The 18,870-nt window shown below is 39.6% G+C and overlaps 1 protein-coding gene across 2 annotated transcripts in view; it reads right to left on the bottom strand.

The window, feature by feature from the left end:
* Positions 1 to 18,870, bottom strand: part of lingo2 (leucine rich repeat and Ig domain containing 2) — a 232,002-nt gene that overhangs the window by 173,522 nt on the left and 39,610 nt on the right. For both annotated transcript variants that reach the window (XM_046850348.1, XM_046850347.1), the window contains exon 2: positions 8,986 to 9,050. The gene's annotated coding sequence lies outside the window, so the exon portion shown is untranslated. The remainder of the gene's footprint in view (positions 1 to 8,985; positions 9,051 to 18,870) is intronic.

Consider the following 18,870-nt stretch of genomic DNA (forward strand, 5'->3'; position numbering starts at 1 on the left):
AGAAGAGGGAGAGGAGAGAGAGAGAGAGCAGGGAGAGGAGAGAGAGGAGAGGGAGAGGAGAGACATCCTGCTGGATTCACACAATGCTGATAAGACTGAGGGGGTGAACCTGCATTCACAGCTACAGCACAGAGAACAGGAAGTACAGCAATCAGTCTGGAGCTCGCCGGCTCTGTAATCCACAGTGCTCTAGTTATACTGTATATACAGTTAGATATCAAGAGAGAGAAAGAAAAAAGAAAGATGAGAAGAACGAGGCAAAGAAGAGTTTCATGGAGTGGTTCTTTTTCAACAGTGTAGTGGTTCTGGAAGTATGTCACAACTCAGGATCACAGTTACCAACCTGACACCATGCCCTGATTTATTTTTCAGCTTTTCTTTTTTTAAAGAATGATTGTTGTTTTTTTTTTTATCCATTTACAGTTACAATTACTGTTGCAAAATTGCTTCAAAACGAGTTATCACACATAATAATAATAATAATAATAATAATAATAATAATAATAATAAATTTAGAATGCTTTATTTGAACCCAGAAGGAAATGATTTCTTTACAACCCAGTGATGTTGGGGATCAGAGCCCAGGGTCAGCCATGTGTACAGCGCCCCTGGAGGACAGAGGGTAGAGTGTTTCCTCACCAGCTTCTCTTTTAATTCTTTATACAAAATCAATAAAATATAGCATTCTGAAAAATGACATATATCGCATATCCCAGCAATGTTATGAAGCTAGTGTCAGAGCCACGATACAGTGCCCCCTGGAGGGCAGAGGGTTAGGGGCCTTGTTCAGGGGCCCAAGAGTGGCAGATTGGTTAGAGTTAGGGTTAGTGGAAGTGGTGGTTTATGAAATGAAGGACAAACACAATAAAACAGTATGTATACTAAAGCACTGATGGATATATATTTATGTTTAAAAATCTATTTTCTCTTCAGCAGCTCGAAATAACACGTAGTTCCAGCGATGGCCGTGATGCCGAACCTCATGCTGGTAAACCTGCGACCAAAACTTCACCTTATTTCCTGAGCAAACTTGCAGAACAGAATTCTGAAATAGACGTCATTTACGACATTACAGCCGAGCGAGTGCAATATAACAATACACTTCAATGCTTCAATCAACTGCACTTCTGACTTTCCCGAATACGAACGAGGAAAGAAAAGTTAATGGGGAGAGAAACACATTTGAAGGGAGGAGTGGAACAGAGAAATGGAGCATCACAGTGAAGTGGACTGTAGGAATTAGAATCCTAACAATTCAATGTGTTTCTAAAACATATGAGGTGAAAATCTTGAGTCTTTTGGAAACTTGAGCATTTTGTTATTGTCATTCTTTCATTATTTTAAAATATGTGTGTATTTTTTAGTGTAAAATAACTGCAGCTTGGACTGATCGATCTCAAACCGAGCTTTTTATGGAATTTATGGACTCATCTGAGCTGCTGAATGAGAGAAGATCAAATCTGAGTCTTTACCAAACCTGGTGCATTGATTCTCTGAGAATGTTTGTGTTTGAGAGAGAGAGAGAGAGAGAGAGAGAGAGAGAGAGAGAGAGAGAGAGAGAGAGAGAGAGAGAGAGAGAGAGAGAGAGAGAGAGAGGAGAGAGAGAGAGAGAGAGAGAGAGAGAGAGAGAGAGAGAGAGAGAGAGAGAGAGAGCAAGAGAGAGAGAGAGAGAGAGAGAGGAGAGAGAGAGAGAGGAGAGAGAGAGAGAGAGGTAGAGAGAGAGAGAGAGAGTGAGAGAGAGAAAGGGAGAGAGAGATAGAGCGAGAGAGAGAGAGAGAGAGAGAGAGAGAAAGGGAGAGAGAGAGAGAGAGAGAGAGAGAGAGAGAGAGAGAGGAGAGAGAGAGAGAGAGAGAGAGAGAGAGAGAGGAGAGAGAGAGAGAGAGAGAGAGAGAGAGAGAAAGGGAGAGAGAGAGAGAGAGAGAGAGAGGAGAGAGAGAGAGAGAGCAGAGAGAGAGACAGAGAGAGAGAGAGAGAGAGAGAGAGAGAGAGAGAGAGAGAGAGAGATAAAGGAGAGGGAGCTTTTTAAAGTGACTTCTATACATTATTATCTTGTATATACAGGACCAGTCATGAATTCCTATTATTTTTAACATTGTACATTAATCCTGGTGACACCCAAACTCTTAAAGAACATGTATGGAATTATATAGCAAAGAAAAAACATGTTGAATAACCCAGAATATGTTTTGTATTTGGGGTCCCAAACTACGGCCTGCAGTCTGAATACGTCCCACCCCCACATTTGAAACGGCCCTCGGAACAATGCCAGAGACATATTTTAAAAATGTAATTTTAAATAGATGTTTTACTCTTATCATATCTTTATTTGATAATAAAGGTTGGCATTCAAACTACAATGTCCCTTGGTTATTAATAGAGGTCGAGGCACCGCTAGTTATTGTCGCCAAAACCATGAAACGCAGTGTCCAAACTTTTGACTGGTACTGTATATAGAGTCCAGTCTGTCTTGAAGAAAGCCTAAAATTCTGATCCAATCCTCATTCTTAGACATGACTAGCGAATGCTAACGTCACTTTGGCTCCATTTTCCACATCTTATAGGCACGATGCAGTTTATTGGTTCCCAACATGTCCGCTGTGATTTGCAGTTTTGCCACGAGCAAGATCTCTAATATCCTCATAAATGTCACCACACACACCAAGTTTAGAATGGTTTTCCCGCGGCATGATTCCTGATGAGATGAAGATGACATTTGGCGATGCAGATGGCCCCGCTTAAGTGGGCGTTAATGATGAGACTCGTTTGCGTTCTTTTAAACACATTGTCTCAAGGCAAGCAGACACACGGCTAGCTGATCAATCATAACGCCGTTTCAGCTCAACATCACATCGCGTTTTCCCCCCGGTGATGGAGTTCCGATCAGACCAAAACAACACTGACCAATTATCGAATTTAATTAATAGAAGGATATTTTGTTATTGATTAGATCGGGAGCTCTGACATGAGCGCAGGTTTATATGAATGTCCTCGGTTTTACGTGTAAGTGTTTCTATTGCATCGGGGTCTTACTTTGTTAGTACATCGGACGGTGAACAAAAACATTAAAAAAGTGTGGATTCAGTGATGTGTTAGTTTCTTGTAAGGGCCTTGTTCAAGGTATTGGGCCCTTGAGCAACTCTCATAACCCTCTGTGATCTGGGAAACGGATTGGAAGGTTTAAAGCCCCAGTATCACCGAACTGCTACTGTAGCGCCTTTCAGCGAGGCCATTAACCAATCGCTTCTTCTCAGATCTTGCAGACGCCACTAGCGAAGTTCATCCACTCACAAAGGGATAGAAACCGATAGGGTTGGAGACTGTACAATAAACCCAGCAATTATCTGGGATTAAATAGTATAAAATAGCTTTGTTTTTCTAAAAATATTAGAAAACTGACAAACTGCTAATGTTTAAGAGAAGAGTAAAAATCACTATGGGAATGTTAATGTTGTACAGATGTAATTGCATCCATACATAATATTTGCACAAAACCTATAGGAAAATTTCACTATACTGTACAACCAGAGGAACATGAAATGGATTTATTTTGGGGAGCAGAATTCATTCTGTGAGTCCATCATTCTAACAAGCGAGATAAACTTCTGCAGCTTAGCTTGTTCACCTGAGGCCTTTTCCTTTTTTTTTCGTTTTCATCCTAGGGCACACCGTGTCTACATACAGTGACGGATGGACCAGCCTTGCTTCCTTGCACCCGGTTCTCCTTGGACCGTGTGGCGTTGGCTGTAACACTGGATTTAAAAGGACATTGAATAGTTAAAGCAGAAAATGTCGTCCAGTAATCCCTGCCGTTTATCCCGGTGCTCCTGCTCCTGAGTTGGGCCATTCGTCTATGGAAAATTCCCATCAATTTTTTTCTTGACGTTTCTGAGCTTGCACGGCAACTCCAAAAGATACGGCCTTGAAGCCAACAGGCAGCAGGAAGTAATAATAAATAAGTGTCAGAAGCCTTTGTTACCAGAAAGACGCATTATCTGTTTGTGTGGCGCTGATGAGGTTTTTCCCTCCTTCCCTCTTTCTCTCTTTTCCTCTCTCTTTTTCTTTCCATCTCACAGAACCTCTAAGAGGAACCAAAATTACAAAATATTTTCCCTCGGACTTTCTCCAACCCTTCCGAGTGATCGCGCCCCCGCTTCTTCGACAGGACCGCCTTGTATTTTTGCAATACGGACGATTTTTAGAACATGATGTTTGGAACGGGTGCCTGGTGTGCAGCAGACGGGAGCTAAGAATAATCCCAGCCTGAAGAAAAAGGTGATCAGGGCGTCACTGGGATTTATTTTTACTACACTGGGAGTCTGGAGGAGTGTGAACATCGATACAATACAGGACAGAGGGTATGCGGTCGTCTGACGTGAAAGAGTCACGTCCGGAAAGTAGGAGATCGGACAACGGATCACAATACGGAGATCGGAATCGGGTGGACGGATTTGAATAGGAAGGTTGTTCATTGGAATGATATGCAATTAATATAAATGAAGAAATATGCACATTTTTCATTAACCAACGTTGAAACATAAACATTATTCCCTGGGAAATGAGAACTTCTGGCTAGATGTGGAAGCCGACAGTATTTCAGGTGCTACGCAAACCGTGGAACCTGCTTGCTTGTTTGTTTCTTTTTATTTTAGGGAAATTCCAAGCTGAACTTCTTTAGGAAGCCACAAACTGCCGAGGATAAAAAACAATTGCAAAGTAAAAATGTAATTATCCTGAAAGTATTTGCACTCTTTTACAATGGGCGTAAACGGAGCACCAGTGAGGAGATATGCTTTAATTGAAGCTGTAATAAAGAGAAAGTAAATATTTAACACTAAACACTGATCAACCATAACAATATGACCACCTGCCTAATATTGTGTTGGTCCCCTTCAGCTGCTAAAAAAGTCGTGACCCATCGATCATTAACATCATGAACTTCTTCAGCAGTTTGAGCTACAGGAGCTCGTCTGTTGGATCGGAAACACACGTATCTATTTTGATAAATACTGACCACTGCAGACCAGGAACATCCCACAAGAGCTGCAGTTTTGGAGATGCTCTGACCTAGACGTCTAGACAGCCCAAATTCTTTTACCTTATCAGTGTATATCCTACACCAGCACCACCACTCCAATAGCAGAGGAAAAAATTGTAAACATAAAATGGCTCAGTTGTTAAGGAATTGACTCTGGATCAAAAGGTCACAAGTTCAAATTCCAGTAAAAACTGCCCCTATTGGGCCCTTGAGCAAGGCCCTTAACCCTTAACTGCTCAGTTTTAAGTGGCTCTAAATAAATGCATCTGCCAAATGCCATAAATGTAAAAGAAATGAGTCGTATGTTGACTCCACTTCATCACACCTTGCCTTTGTTATTTTTTTTTTTTTTCAAGCGACAGCTTCCACGTATGTTTAGTGAAGTTTGTGAACTCCACAGCAAAGACTTAATAAAATAAATGAAACAGCGGACACTTTTTCATCTGCTGATGCACAGCACTTCTTCGTTCTAACACGCACCAACAAAGAACATTTCATCTCATTCCTTGCATTTGAAGTTGGCCTTCAGAGAGCAGGGCTCTTGTTAAATTGCACCAATTTCGGGCTGAGTGCTTGCATTATTAATAACGTCCGACCATTAGGAGCTCCACATCTCTAAAAGACAGAGAGAGAAAGCAGATTCCACGTCCAAACACCGAACATCTCCGGGCAACAAAGTATACCGCTGCTTGTCCAAATGTGTGTTGGATTATTATTATTATAATTATAATTATTATTATTATTTATTTCCCCTCAGGCAGGAACTTCATTGTAGCTCTGTGTATCACATATTACGCTTTATAACACGCCTTCATTTCACTTTACAGCTTTATTGCTTCTGTTAACGTCAATATTAAAGCCTATTAAAACAACGTCTCTGCACGGGAGTTGGATTTATATCGTCCTGTTTCATCTGTTCCGTATCCCACCCAGGCAAAAGGACCCACGAAAAAGGACTGTGGAATTACCCGCTCTTTTCTTTACTCCGGCACTGAACGTGAGCTCCAGAAATAATTTGCAGAAATTGGCCTGGCGTACGGTGGGATCCCGACATTGCCAGACAAAAGCTCTGGCTCGCTTTCATGCTGTTCTCTTATCTGCTCGTGGAGGGAGGATGACCGGGATTAGTCACAATGCCGGCTTCGCCCCGTCTCCATTAACAGTCACCCACGGCTTTGGCCTATCAATCCGACATGCTTTGTGTATCAGGAGATGCTGTAACACATTGCAGTGTTGCCAAGATGCTCACAAAAACGCAACAACACTGAGGGTGAAGTGGATTGGAGACTGTTCGGAAAATGTTTTTCAGACGTTTAACCCCATTTTTAATCGTTTCGAAAAGTACATAAAAGCAACATTTTTGGTCTGGTTTTTATGCATCAGGCGTCTCCAACACATCTATGCAACCTAATCAGAAAAGTATCAAATGACATCTACTTCTACTCGAATGTCCCAAAAGTATTAGGACATCTGGATTTTGCGGCCATATGTGGTTCTTTCACAAACTGTGAGCACAAAGTTGAAGGTACATAATTGTATAATAAAACTCATTTGAACTAGGAGACTCAAACCTGCTCCAGCATGAGGGTGCACAAACCCAGGTCCAAAAAGATATGCTTTCCATGAGTTGGAGTGGAAGATCTCCTGCTGTAGAGCTTTGAACTCAACCCGATAAGGATGAAAAGAGCAAACATCTCAACAGATTTTGGTAATATAGTGTATAATATGACATTTAAATCTACACAATATTGCAAAAGTATTAGGATACCTGGGTTTTCCAGCCAGATGTGTTCTTCTACAAACTGTGAGCAGAAAGTTGAAGACACACATTGTTTTTGGATACAGCAAACCTGTTCCAGCATGACCCAGCTCCAAGGATATCTGCTTTCCATGTTTTAGAGTGGAAGATATCCTGCTATTCTATTGAACATGATGAATGTGAATGCTGACTGCACCCCAGGAACCTCCTCACCTTCTCACCTACATTAGTTCCTAAACACATCCTTGTGGATAAAAGTGCTCAAATCTCCACAAAATCTAGTGGAACATCTTCCCAGAAGAGAATAGGTTCATTGCATTACACTCCTCATCACCTGCTTTGTGAAAGCCGTTCCTCGTGTGAGATAACGACGTGGACGTGGACGTGCTCGGGCGATTCAGTAATCTCCGTATCAAGCGCATTACTTTATGACCTTGTACAGGTCGGGACAGAAAACAGCCTCGAGGATGATCAGGTTGGAAAATGTGATTGTAAGTCATCGTGATGAGCATAATGCACGGCTGCGTGTGAATAAATAGCCTTGGGTGCAGGAGCACGATACGTCTTCATTTCCTGACGTAAATAAGGCGCCGCTTGATGGCTGAAGTGAAACTCATTCTTGTTTTTGCCTTTAAGCCAATATTCATCTGCTTTCATCTGCTCTCTTATTAATATCTGTGTGTATGTGTGTGTGTGTGTGTAGGTGGTGTCAAGGACATGCTGCATTGCTTAGAGTCTGTGCTGCGTGTCCTAGTTGCCTATACAATGAGCTCCACATAATGACACGAATGAAGGACTATTTTTTATCTTGGGTTAAAAAATCTAACGAATAAAAAAAATAAATAAAACTCATGAAACCAACAAAGACCTACGAGGCCAAAGTTTACACACAATCACTGACTCAGGTAAGGGGTGTGGCCTAATGAGTGAAAGCCACCTGCCCAGTTTGGGGACAAAAATACTCTTTGTGGATTCTGATTCCTGTTCCTGATTAACAGAAGAGGAACTTGACCTGATCTCCTCCTGATTCGACTCTCATCCGCACCATGTTCCTATGTGCTGATTTTCTGTTCATCACAGCTGTAACCGAGTTGTAATTTGAGATCTCGAAGGCTTTATGGTGACAATAATCGAGCTTGTTAGACGTTTGCAACATTCTGTGTAGATACTGGTAAAGAAGATCCACTCGGTAAAACGTGACTCCAGTAAAAGTAAAAGACACTTAAAAAAGTATTCGAGTAAAAATACAAAGGTTTTTACCTTTAAATGTACTTAAATATCCAAAGTAGTGATTTATTATAACTCTAATGTTCCTATGATTATTTTTATCACAAGACTCTTCACTTAATCACCTCAGTTTATGTGTAAAGACTCGAATGTGACTCTCAGCACACTGATCTATTAATAGAATGATATTAATGACTCAAACACTGATTGATGTCTAATAAACGAGGTCACGTGTGTTGTGGTGAGATCGAGTCTGGAGTTTCTTCATCATTTATTCCTCTCTAAATGTTCTGCTTGATGTTGAACTGATGCTGAACTGTATGTTGGTGATCAGTAGATTCACCAAGCGCCGATCAGAACACGTGTAAAACAGAGCGTGCGCTCGATCCTGATTGGTGACTCGCTGCGTGTTTCACCAGTTACGATTTTGTCCTCGTAAATAAAAAGAAATTTCACAAAATGTAGTCAAGTAAAAAGGCAGATATTTGAAATGTTGTGATGTTACAATAAAAATCTCCCCAAATTAAAATACATCAGTAAAGTGCAGATACAAAAAAAAGCTACCAATGAAATTTACTTCCTCACTGCCACCACTTGACAGATCAGTATTTTCTGAGATCAGACTTTCTGATTTCTGATGTGAGGATTAAGTGAAGATCATGAGCTCTATCTGGATTCTGTTTAACATTGAGCTTCTGTCTTATAATTGATTGATTGGAAAATTGCATAAACGAGAAATGAAGTGGTTTCTAATTAATGTGTGTGTGTGTCAATTTTCTTGATTGATTTGTTAATTAATTTCTATGTACAGTACATTTGAGTAAAAGAAAGTAAAAAAAAAAAGGGTCAATTTATTCCGTTGTACTCATTTTTACTTTTCCAAACATTGTAGACTTTTTTCCCCAGATTCTCCTGTCAAGCAAATCAACATGGACACTCAGAGACAAGATGGAGAGTTTCTTACCAGATAAGAACAAAATGTGCTGTCACGGTCGCTGTAGCGTGAGGACCAGAGTGCACATCAGTTCCCTGGAAGAGATACAGAAAGAAAGAAAAGTTTTAGAGTCAGAAAGAAAACAAAAGTTTATTGTAGCTGAAAATCAGCGGGAGAAAAGAACACACGCTTTACAGGAAGTCAGAAATGAGATCGAAAGGTTTTATTTTTCTCTTTCATTACTTCATCAGAACGTTCAGTGGTGAGTGATGTTTTCTTTCTGCGTTGAACACACTCGGGCTCTCACCACAGACCCAATAGAACTTTCCGGCATGCGTATGTTAATTAAAGAGACAATAGATGAAAATAGCCGTGGCAGCACTGTGTTTTTCAGGCCGAAGACCATCAGGCAATCTCGGGAGACGTGCTCCTGCGTTCTCTGGTTACATTTTACGAGGTTTTTGGAGATGGAGAAAAAAGATACGGGAATTCATATTTCAGGACAGTATGCGGAGCAGTTTAAGGGCATTCTGGTGGCCTATAAATGCCAGCAGAACCACGATTATGTCAGCTTTACTGTTTGATTCAGGAGCAGGGCTTGTCCACGAAGAACGAACAATGTCTTTTTAAGGTAAATCTCCATTTTGTCACACACTGGGCTACACCCCTGACACTTATAGCACCAGGTCTCAATTTATTCCGGGAGATCGGCGTAATAAACACCTGCTTCCTGAATGTGGTTCGGTTGGGTTTGAGAATGTCACTTATATGGGATATGGAATAAACCTTGTCTCTGATTAGAGAACACATGATGTAACCAAGAAGCTGAAAAACATCAGGGGGGTGGTGGGGGGTGGGGTTTGAGCCAGTCAGGATTAGATAAAAGTGTGGGGCTTTGGGATGCGATAAAGAAGAAAAAAGATTCATGCAAATGAGGCCCATTAATAAAATGCCACGTTTTTGCTAAGAAGATTCCAAGTAAATTGGATAAACAGCTACAAAAAGGTGAGCAACATATTCATAGTTATTTCTTATATACATTTGCATTGTCTGAATAAACAAACAAACAACAAAAAAAAAACAAACATTAGAAAATTAGTTTTATGGAGAAAGGAGAACATTTACAAAAGGTTTTTCCCAACATGCAATTGAAAAATAATAAAACAAATAAGTCCAGCATAAAAAAATTGGGTTGTCGTTATTATTTTCATAAAATCATTAGGTTGAATTCATATCCACACAATATGTAACGCTTTGTTACAAACCGCGTGGTTGCTTAAACATCTGGACCACCAGGAGGCGCAATGATTTGTTAAACTAGATACCCCAAAAAGCACATTTTGAAATAATTTTTAATCATTTGGCAGATTATTTACGGTTTGTATCAGGAAGTTTTCCTATTTGTGATGTAAAACAGGATATAAGCTGCAATTTGCACAGATAAATCAGCCGTTAAAAAAGATCAGGAAGAAACGTCGAACATGAGCAAAAACAGAATCCAGAACAGACCCAAAAACACTGGTGAGAAGTTAATGCTAATTAATTGGATTTTTTATTATAGCTGCAGCGTTAGCTAGCTAGGATCTAGAGTTAGCTAGCTAGGATCTAGAGTTAGCTGGTGTTTAGTATCTTGTTTGATTAATAATTGGAATTGTATTAATATTATGGGCAGGTGAGGGTTAACAGCTTTGCTCAAGGCCTCAGGAGTGGCAGATTGGTGGTGCTGGGATCTGAACTTATGACCATCTGATCAGAAGTCCAACATCTGAGCAACCACAAATGCATTCTTTCAAAGGAAATGTCCCCAAGCTGAAGAAAGAGAAAAGACACAACAACCAAGAGTTTTAAAATGGAGTCCTGATATTCTCTTCATGCTCCATTCACTCTATTTTTCAAATTACCTCTACGCCACATTCATCATTCTGACAACCACACGTCCGCTCCTGACGTGGCTTTAATTGTTAGTATATTCGGATTTACAAACACTCGATATTGCCGTAATTAGTTCACTATATGTTATTGTCAGTTGAATGCTGACATCTTCTTCAAGACAAATTCGCTTTAATATTTCATGACGCAAAAAAGTAGTCCAGCACTTCTGATCTGGAGCTGGAAACCTGTATAGTAAAAAACTAGTTTCCCTGCGATAAAACGGTGAGCTGCGATGGAAAAACAAATCCAATAAATAAAAAAATAACTGCAGTGTACGGGGCTTGAGAGACGTGTACATGAAGGTGATGTAACAGATCCTGTACTGTACTTAGGCTTTAGTGTGTAGAGTCTGAGATAAAAACACGCCGTCGGTGATGACAGCGGCGAGGAGAAACGATACAGAGCTGCTGTTTCATGTTCTGCGCTGGAAAAAAAAAAAAAAGCCGTGAGCCAGCAGAAAGCCGTCTGACAGCAAAAGCCAAACATCACACACGCTTTCAGGCAAAAACCCCCTAAAAACTGGAGCGCTAAAGAGGCCGTGTTTCCATTTAGAGAGGAAAAGGAAGAAAAGTAGAGGGATATGAGGAGAGAGATGGAAAAACATCCATTACGGTTTTTGAGTTTTCTGGTTCTGACTGATTTTAATGTGATAATTGGACATACAGGTCCCTGACTTACAAATGTAATTTAAAAATATTATAATTTAACAAAACAGAGCAATTTACAGTTCCATACTGTATAATGTATAGAGTATATATGTATGTGACAGCAGGTGTGTGGACAAGAACAGGTCTGAAAGTGGAGGGCGGAGCATATGCTGCTACGTTTGTATCCTGCGAAAATGTACATATTTTTACAATTTTGTCGTATCGCTATCGTCATCACAAGACCGAAAAATCGTAGGTCGAATCATCATGACTCGGGGACCATCCAGGGGTGTTTCTAGTATTTTGAGATACTAGTTGAGATTCCTGTTACTAAACCCCCCCTCCCATTCCCCCATTTGCTCCACCCTTCCAACACAATGCTCCACCCACACCATAAAAATCAATTGCAACCTTCCATAAAAAAGGTTGAACACTTTTAATAATCGCTGCAAAATTGCCTGCATTTAATGGTGAAAACACATATTGTACATTGAACTTCAGCAGGAAAACAGGTAAGTAATTTAAATGGATGAGGGTGGCGGCGGCGCAGGGGGCGGCGGGGCAGGGGGCGCTGCCTGGTTTGTGTATGCCTAGAAACGGCATGCCTATGCCTAGCTTCGGCGTTGAACCTCACTCCACACTCCTGCATCATTCTCCTCCACTTTACACTGAAAATTGCCAGTTTTATAACTGCTACATAACAGCATGTAAAATAACCCCCCCGTGTTGCACATTAGCACACATGCAGCCGAAAATCCGAGCACAGACGAGCGTTCACCTGCATTCCCCTCCGAGAACCTGACCGATCCCTCAGGAGCTCATTGTGCAGGCGAATGGCACAAATCCCCAGTGGACACACAGCGAAATACATGTGTGTATGTGTGTGTGTGTGTGTGTGTGTGTGTGTGTGTGTGTATGTACCGATGCCCTCACACAGCTGGATGTGATTCACATCATATTTTCTAGTCAACAGAACAGAAATAAAATCTGCTGCATGGAAGCAATATTTTATTTATTGCTCTATTTTTATGATAAAAATAAATAAATAAAAATAAATAAATAATTCAACTTCCTGTTTTTGCTTTTCAGAGCTTGGTTAAAATTGTATAAATACTTTTATAAATAATATTTTTTCCTAAAATTTCAGATTAAAATAATATTAATGATGGATAAATATGGATGCTTTATACAAATGTATGTTTATTATTAGTGAAACAAAACTCAACATAGAAATTAAAAAATTATTCAGCAGGACAACAAATAGAACTTTTGCTATGTTTCCACACGGACGGTTTTATTTGCCGCATTTTGATTTGAGTCTCGGCTCATCAGTATAATAAATGTTTAGTGATTACAAATATTTTTATTTATTTTTTTTTATTTCTGAGTGAAGAAAGAATGTTGTGTGTTGTGTTGAAGGTTTATATTTCACCTCTTATATATTTATTTATTTATTATTTATATTTTTTAATAAAAATGGTCAAACAGAAATGCACGCAGCATTAATTGTGCGTTAATAAAACTGAAGCTGTTAAAATTAATCTGCGTTAATCCGTTTTATATATATATATATATATATATATATAATTTTTTTTCCTGACATTATTATACAATGCAATGCAATCAAAATACATAACATTGATAAATCTTTTATATAAATTAATTAAATTTTAATTTAGTTTCATTTAAAATATTAAATAAATATTAATTCGAGTAGCAGATGAACATATGTTTATTATATATGCAATTTTTTCCTTTATTTCCTTTTTTTTTTTAAACATTTCCATTGTTATATATTTTATACATATATATATTTTTTATATATTGTTTGTTAAAGATAGACACCCGGATGAAAACACACCTGTATCTTTCCCTGTCTTCAGAATAATAAACACTAAACACTTCGATGACCCCCTTCAGTGATTTCCCTCGTTCTCCAGTTGCATATGAAGCTCATTAGGACACATGCACTGCTCATTAATCTTCATTGTTTATTCATATTCTTCCATTCATCATGAAGTTTGCACACAAATTAGGCCTGGGGGAAGGAGCAGTTTATAAACAGTCTTTGCAGTCTTTACGCCTCTTTAAGGTTCTTTTTTTTTCACTTCCTCTGATTACTTTTTGGTACGCCGCTCACGCCTACGCCATCGCCAATCAGAGAGAGTCAATACGCAATCAGGCCATGCTGCGACTCGCACCTCTGCTCACTCAGGCCGTAAAAAGATCCTGAATGATTTGTGATATTTATGAGCATAAAACCGTAAAAACCGATGCAGTTCGTTTCCGGCGTCTGAAAGGTAAGCTAGTGCGAGCGCTAGCGTCACAAGCTAGCATACAGTGCAATGCAAATTTCCACCCAGGAGCTCGCAGGCAGCTCACATCAAAGCCGACTTTCGTGCGCTGCACGGCGTCAGCCATGACGATTCCTCAGGGCAAAAAAACGTGAGGGTGCAGACAAGCCTCCGCTAATCTGCCACTGATCGACGTCATCAAAGCTTCTCTCTGAGTTCGGACCCAATCGGTCACGCAAAGCGCTCACGTGGAAATAAGATCTTATTTCAGGTTAGAATTAACAGATGACTGGAAATATGCAGAATTTACAGAGAAATGCGTTAAAAATGTGACGAATAAAAGCAGGATGAGATCTGATGTTCTCACGTAAATCCATAATGATCTGTCATTTGAAGAAGAAATCACTGAAAACTGGAAATCAGTGGTGTGATGAAATGAGTTCCAAAACACTTTCCAATCAGAGCTCATCCTTTATCCCTAAATCATATACTCAATACTTTTTATCCTTTTACAGTTACATTTATACTGTATTAGTGCCCTGTTATCATGAACAATACAGCAGCTTGTCGTCTTTTGTTAAACAAATCTATTTCATTAGCATCGTGTGTCCTAACGAGGCGTTTCTATAGAAACAATAGTGTATTAGAAGGAGTGATTGGTATCCACAAATGGTACCTGAATTGTGTTTACTAGCATCATCTGCCCTCCCCTAAGAATCCATCAGGTACTGTGGAGGGTTTTACTTAAGAACCATGAAGATGAATTTGGATTGTTTTGCACTCAAGTGTTCATCAGTGAACATCTGACAAACTCAATAATGGTGGAACTATAATGAAGTGACATTTGTTGTTTTTTGAGTCTGGTTCCTCTATAGGTTCCTCTTCCTCATGAAGTCTCAGGGAGTTTTTCATTGCCACTGGGTCCCTCATCAGGAACAAACTTATAGAGAAGGTATGATGATCATTTCTGTTGTTAGAAACATTATACAAATAACACTGAATTGATGTTTTACCATGATTAGTTTTTTAGCTTGTCACCATTTTCTGTTTCATGTTCTTCTTCTTCTACAGGATGGATTTGGACTATCTTCTGCTTCTTCTCCCAGCTTCTTCCATTAGGGGGTGCCACAGCGGATCATCCGTCTCCATACCCCCCTGTCCTCTACATCTGCCTCTTTTAAACCAACCACCTGCATGTCTTCTCTCACCACATCCATAAACCTCCTCCTTGGCCTTCCTCTTTTCCTCCTTCCTGGTGTCTCCATCCTCAGCATTCTCTACTGATATACCCCATGTCCCTCCTCTGCACATGTCCAAACCATCTCAATCTCACCTCCCTCACCTTGTCTCCAAAACGTCCTACATGCGCTGTTCCTCTAATAAACTCATATCTAATCCTGCCCATTGTCGTCACTCCCAATGAACATCTCAACAGCTTCAGCTCTGCAAGGTTCCTTCCTCATGAAGTCTCAGGGAGTGTTTCATAGCCATGGTTGCTCTTCAGGGACTAAATTATGCTGATAAAATTGATTGTTAAAAACAAATACAAATAACACTGAAACAAATTCATCTTTTTAACGTCACCCTGATAAATGTTTTGCTTTCCACCATTTTGTTTATCTTCTCCTCCATCTTCTTTCTGCTTTCTGGACAAGTCATCGCTAATTTCCTTAGGAAAGCGCAAACTCGATTTCTTTCCAGCGTGTCGCCTTTCATCAGAAAACACATGAATATAAATAAATCTGCATGTTCTGGAGGTACCTGTAGGTGCAGTGTGGAACCTCAGAGCTGATCCGAGACGCTCTGTAGCACACACACACACACACACACACACACACACACACACACACACACACACAGCTGAATGATTTGTGGACGTTTTGTGAAAATGAGCTTGTTTGTGATTATATAAGACGAAAGCGCTGTGTGATGTATTTCAGCGTAAAGGCGTGTGACAGAGGAATAACATCTCCACCTGCATTAATCAGGTTTAAACCCCACTCACAGCCAATATCTTCATCTTTTTCAGGTGTCAAACGTCTGCAGTAATAAAATAACTGCGCATTAAAGCGATAATGTGGTTTGGGTTCATTCCTGCGCTGAAGACAAGAGCAACGAGAGCCGTGTCACAGAAATAATAACGTCGAGGCCAATTAATACGGCTGGAGGATCAAGCTGCGATCGTCTCTACTCTTCTGTCTATGGTTTTTTAACTCTTCCTATCTTTCTTTCTTTCCTTCTTGCTCGTCTATATTTCCGTCTCTGACATCATTTGTTTCCTTGATATAAGAGTGTAATGTTTGACACAATACTCAGTAAAATACTCAACATATTCACTATAATATTCAGCATATAAAACGTATACCCCAGACGTACACTAATACCCCAGACGTACACTAATACCCCAGACGTACACTAATACCCCAGACGTACACTAATACCCCAGACGTCTGGCTTCAGGTGTAAAAGCAGAAAAATGCAATTTTGTTTTTCTTTCCTATTTTTTTTCTTGCTTCATAATTTCCTTCCTTTCTTATGTCCTTCTTCCATCCTTAATTTCTTTCTTTTCTTTTTTTCCATCCTCCCTTATTTCCATCCTTCCATATTTCCTTCTTTATTTTCCTCCTTCCATCCTTCCTTCCTTGTTACTTACTTTCTTTCTTTCCTTTTTCCCTTCCTTCCTTTCGTCCATATTGCTTTCCTTATTTCCTTTCTTCCTTTCGTTATTTCTGCCTTTACTTTCTTCCTTTCTCTATATTCCTTCCCTCCTTTCTTTCTCCTCCCACACTTCCTTACTTTTCATGTTATTTCCTTGTCCTTCTTTTTTTTCCCTTTCCATATTACAGTCTGTTCTTTCTTCCATCCTTTCTTCCTTTCTTCCTTCCTTTCTTTCTTTCTTTCTTTCTTTCTTTCTTTCTTTCTTTCTTTCTTTCTTTCTTTCTTTCTTTCTCTTTTCTTTCTTTCTTTCTTTCTTTCTCTTTTCTTTCTTCTTCTTCTTTTCTTCTTCTTCTTCTTCAAGAGGGGTTTGGACTGTAATGAATATAAATTGTCTTCTACAGTTGCCATGAATAGTTCTGCACTCAAGTGCCACCAGTGAACCTCTAATGGTGGAACTATATGATGAGGTGAGGTTCTCTCTGGAGACTGGTTCCTCTCAAGGTTCCTCTTTTCTTCATTCCTTCCTTCAGTAGGGAAGAGAGGAAGGTGTTGCTGTCTAATTCCCTGTAACTGTGTAATACTCTTACAGTATTGCTGTATAATCATCTGTACATCTGTATAACATCTGGTGTATAATATGAGTGTAATATACTTGTAAGTTTTACAGGAAGACTCATGTTTCACATTAATGATGATGTTAATAACAGCATGTGTAATAACAGTCCACAGCCTGGGATGAACTTTAGTGAACTTTAACAGTCGATAAGGAGAAGTGAACTTCTCCTTCTGGACCTTCAACAGAGCTTCATTACCCGGCTATCACCCCCACCATGACTATTCACTCCTCACCGTCCTTATGATCAGTTCATTACACTTTATTAATTTCCTACATGCTATTAATCTGAGCTTCACCTTCACCATCACTCCACATGGGACCATCACAAATCTAATTCCAGACCATTTACGGTATATACGTGTAGGCAGCAACTCGATTAGGACTTCTTCCATACGTCCAGGAAGCGGAGATGCGGACAAGTGGATTAGCCATGATGCTAAGGTTTATCTGGCTCGCCCACGCCTGTGCATTAGCGCTTCACGGGATTTTATTTCCTGCCGCATTCCGAAGTCGAATCTGCAAATCAGTTTTTTTTTGCTGAATGCTGCATTGTGCTTCTATTTTTGCCTCCTGTGCTGAGGGACAAAAGCATCGACCTTCAGCATGGATTTGGTTTCATTTCTTTATACACACCGCTCCCTTTATTTCCCCCTCTACCCTGTTATGCTAAGCCAGGCATTACTAGCGTGCTAATCACACCCAGAGTATTTGCATAAGTGGAACGGATTCGGTAGCAATGAGGAGCGTTTCACAGCGAGTTTCTAAACAGGTCGTGGAGACGGCAGGAGGCCCTCCGCTGAGCTTTATGCAATTTACACAGCGGTCGACGCCTCGCGTTTGCTGCAGCGTTGCGATAAGGAAACAGTGTAGTTGGCGTTTTTTTGGGAGAGCGGCACACCGTCACGTGTCTAAGAGCACCGTCATCATCACGAACGCAATCTGTCAGGCACAGGATGAGGCCGAGTCTCGATGTGGCTTCACCAGATATGGGCTTTTAAAGAGGCAATAAATCACTGCAGGGGGAGGAGGAGGAACGCCGACAGATTCCTCATGAATCATTCCCAACTTTACTGCTTCTCTTTCCCACTTTTAATGAGTGCTGAGTTCACGATCCAGCGCACCTGTAATGCAGGATCATCTCCCGAAATCGCACCACTTTCTTACACTATGTAATTCAGCTTGGAAATTTATTTCCACTGCAATTCTGTTCACATTCTGTCAGACCTGCTGGAGGAGGATAAAGAACTGTTCAGTCCAAATTAGGATTTAATTGAAGATTTAGGATTGTTTTCCTTTTATTTTCTCTGTAGCTCTAATGGAAAAAATAAAGAAAACTTTTTTTTAACATTTGCGTAATTGCAGGGAATGCCATAATGATAAATAAATAAATAAATAAATAAATAAATAAATAAATAAATAAATAAATAATAAGAAAAAGAATATTAATAATAATATTTTTATTTATTTATTTATTGATTAGGTTTCAAGAATGTTGTAACGATTCTAAAATTCAGATTGTAATGATTATGCCTGATTTATTTTGTTATAAATAAACAAATAAACAAATAAATAAATAAATAAATAAATACATTTATTTTGTCTGCAGAGTGATGCAATTTTTTGAAATAGTTATTTATTTATTTATTTATTTATTTATTTATTTATTTATCTATTTATTTATTTTTATCACTGTTTCCTCAGGGGTCGGTTTACGTGGAGCTCATCGCTGGGATTATAATCACATTGTAATACTTATTATTTTAATTTA

The sequence above is a fragment of the Silurus meridionalis genome, chromosome 5 (genome assembly GCF_014805685.1).
Source record: "Silurus meridionalis isolate SWU-2019-XX chromosome 5, ASM1480568v1, whole genome shotgun sequence".
In the NCBI taxonomy this organism is placed as follows: Eukaryota; Metazoa; Chordata; class Actinopteri; order Siluriformes; family Siluridae; genus Silurus; species Silurus meridionalis.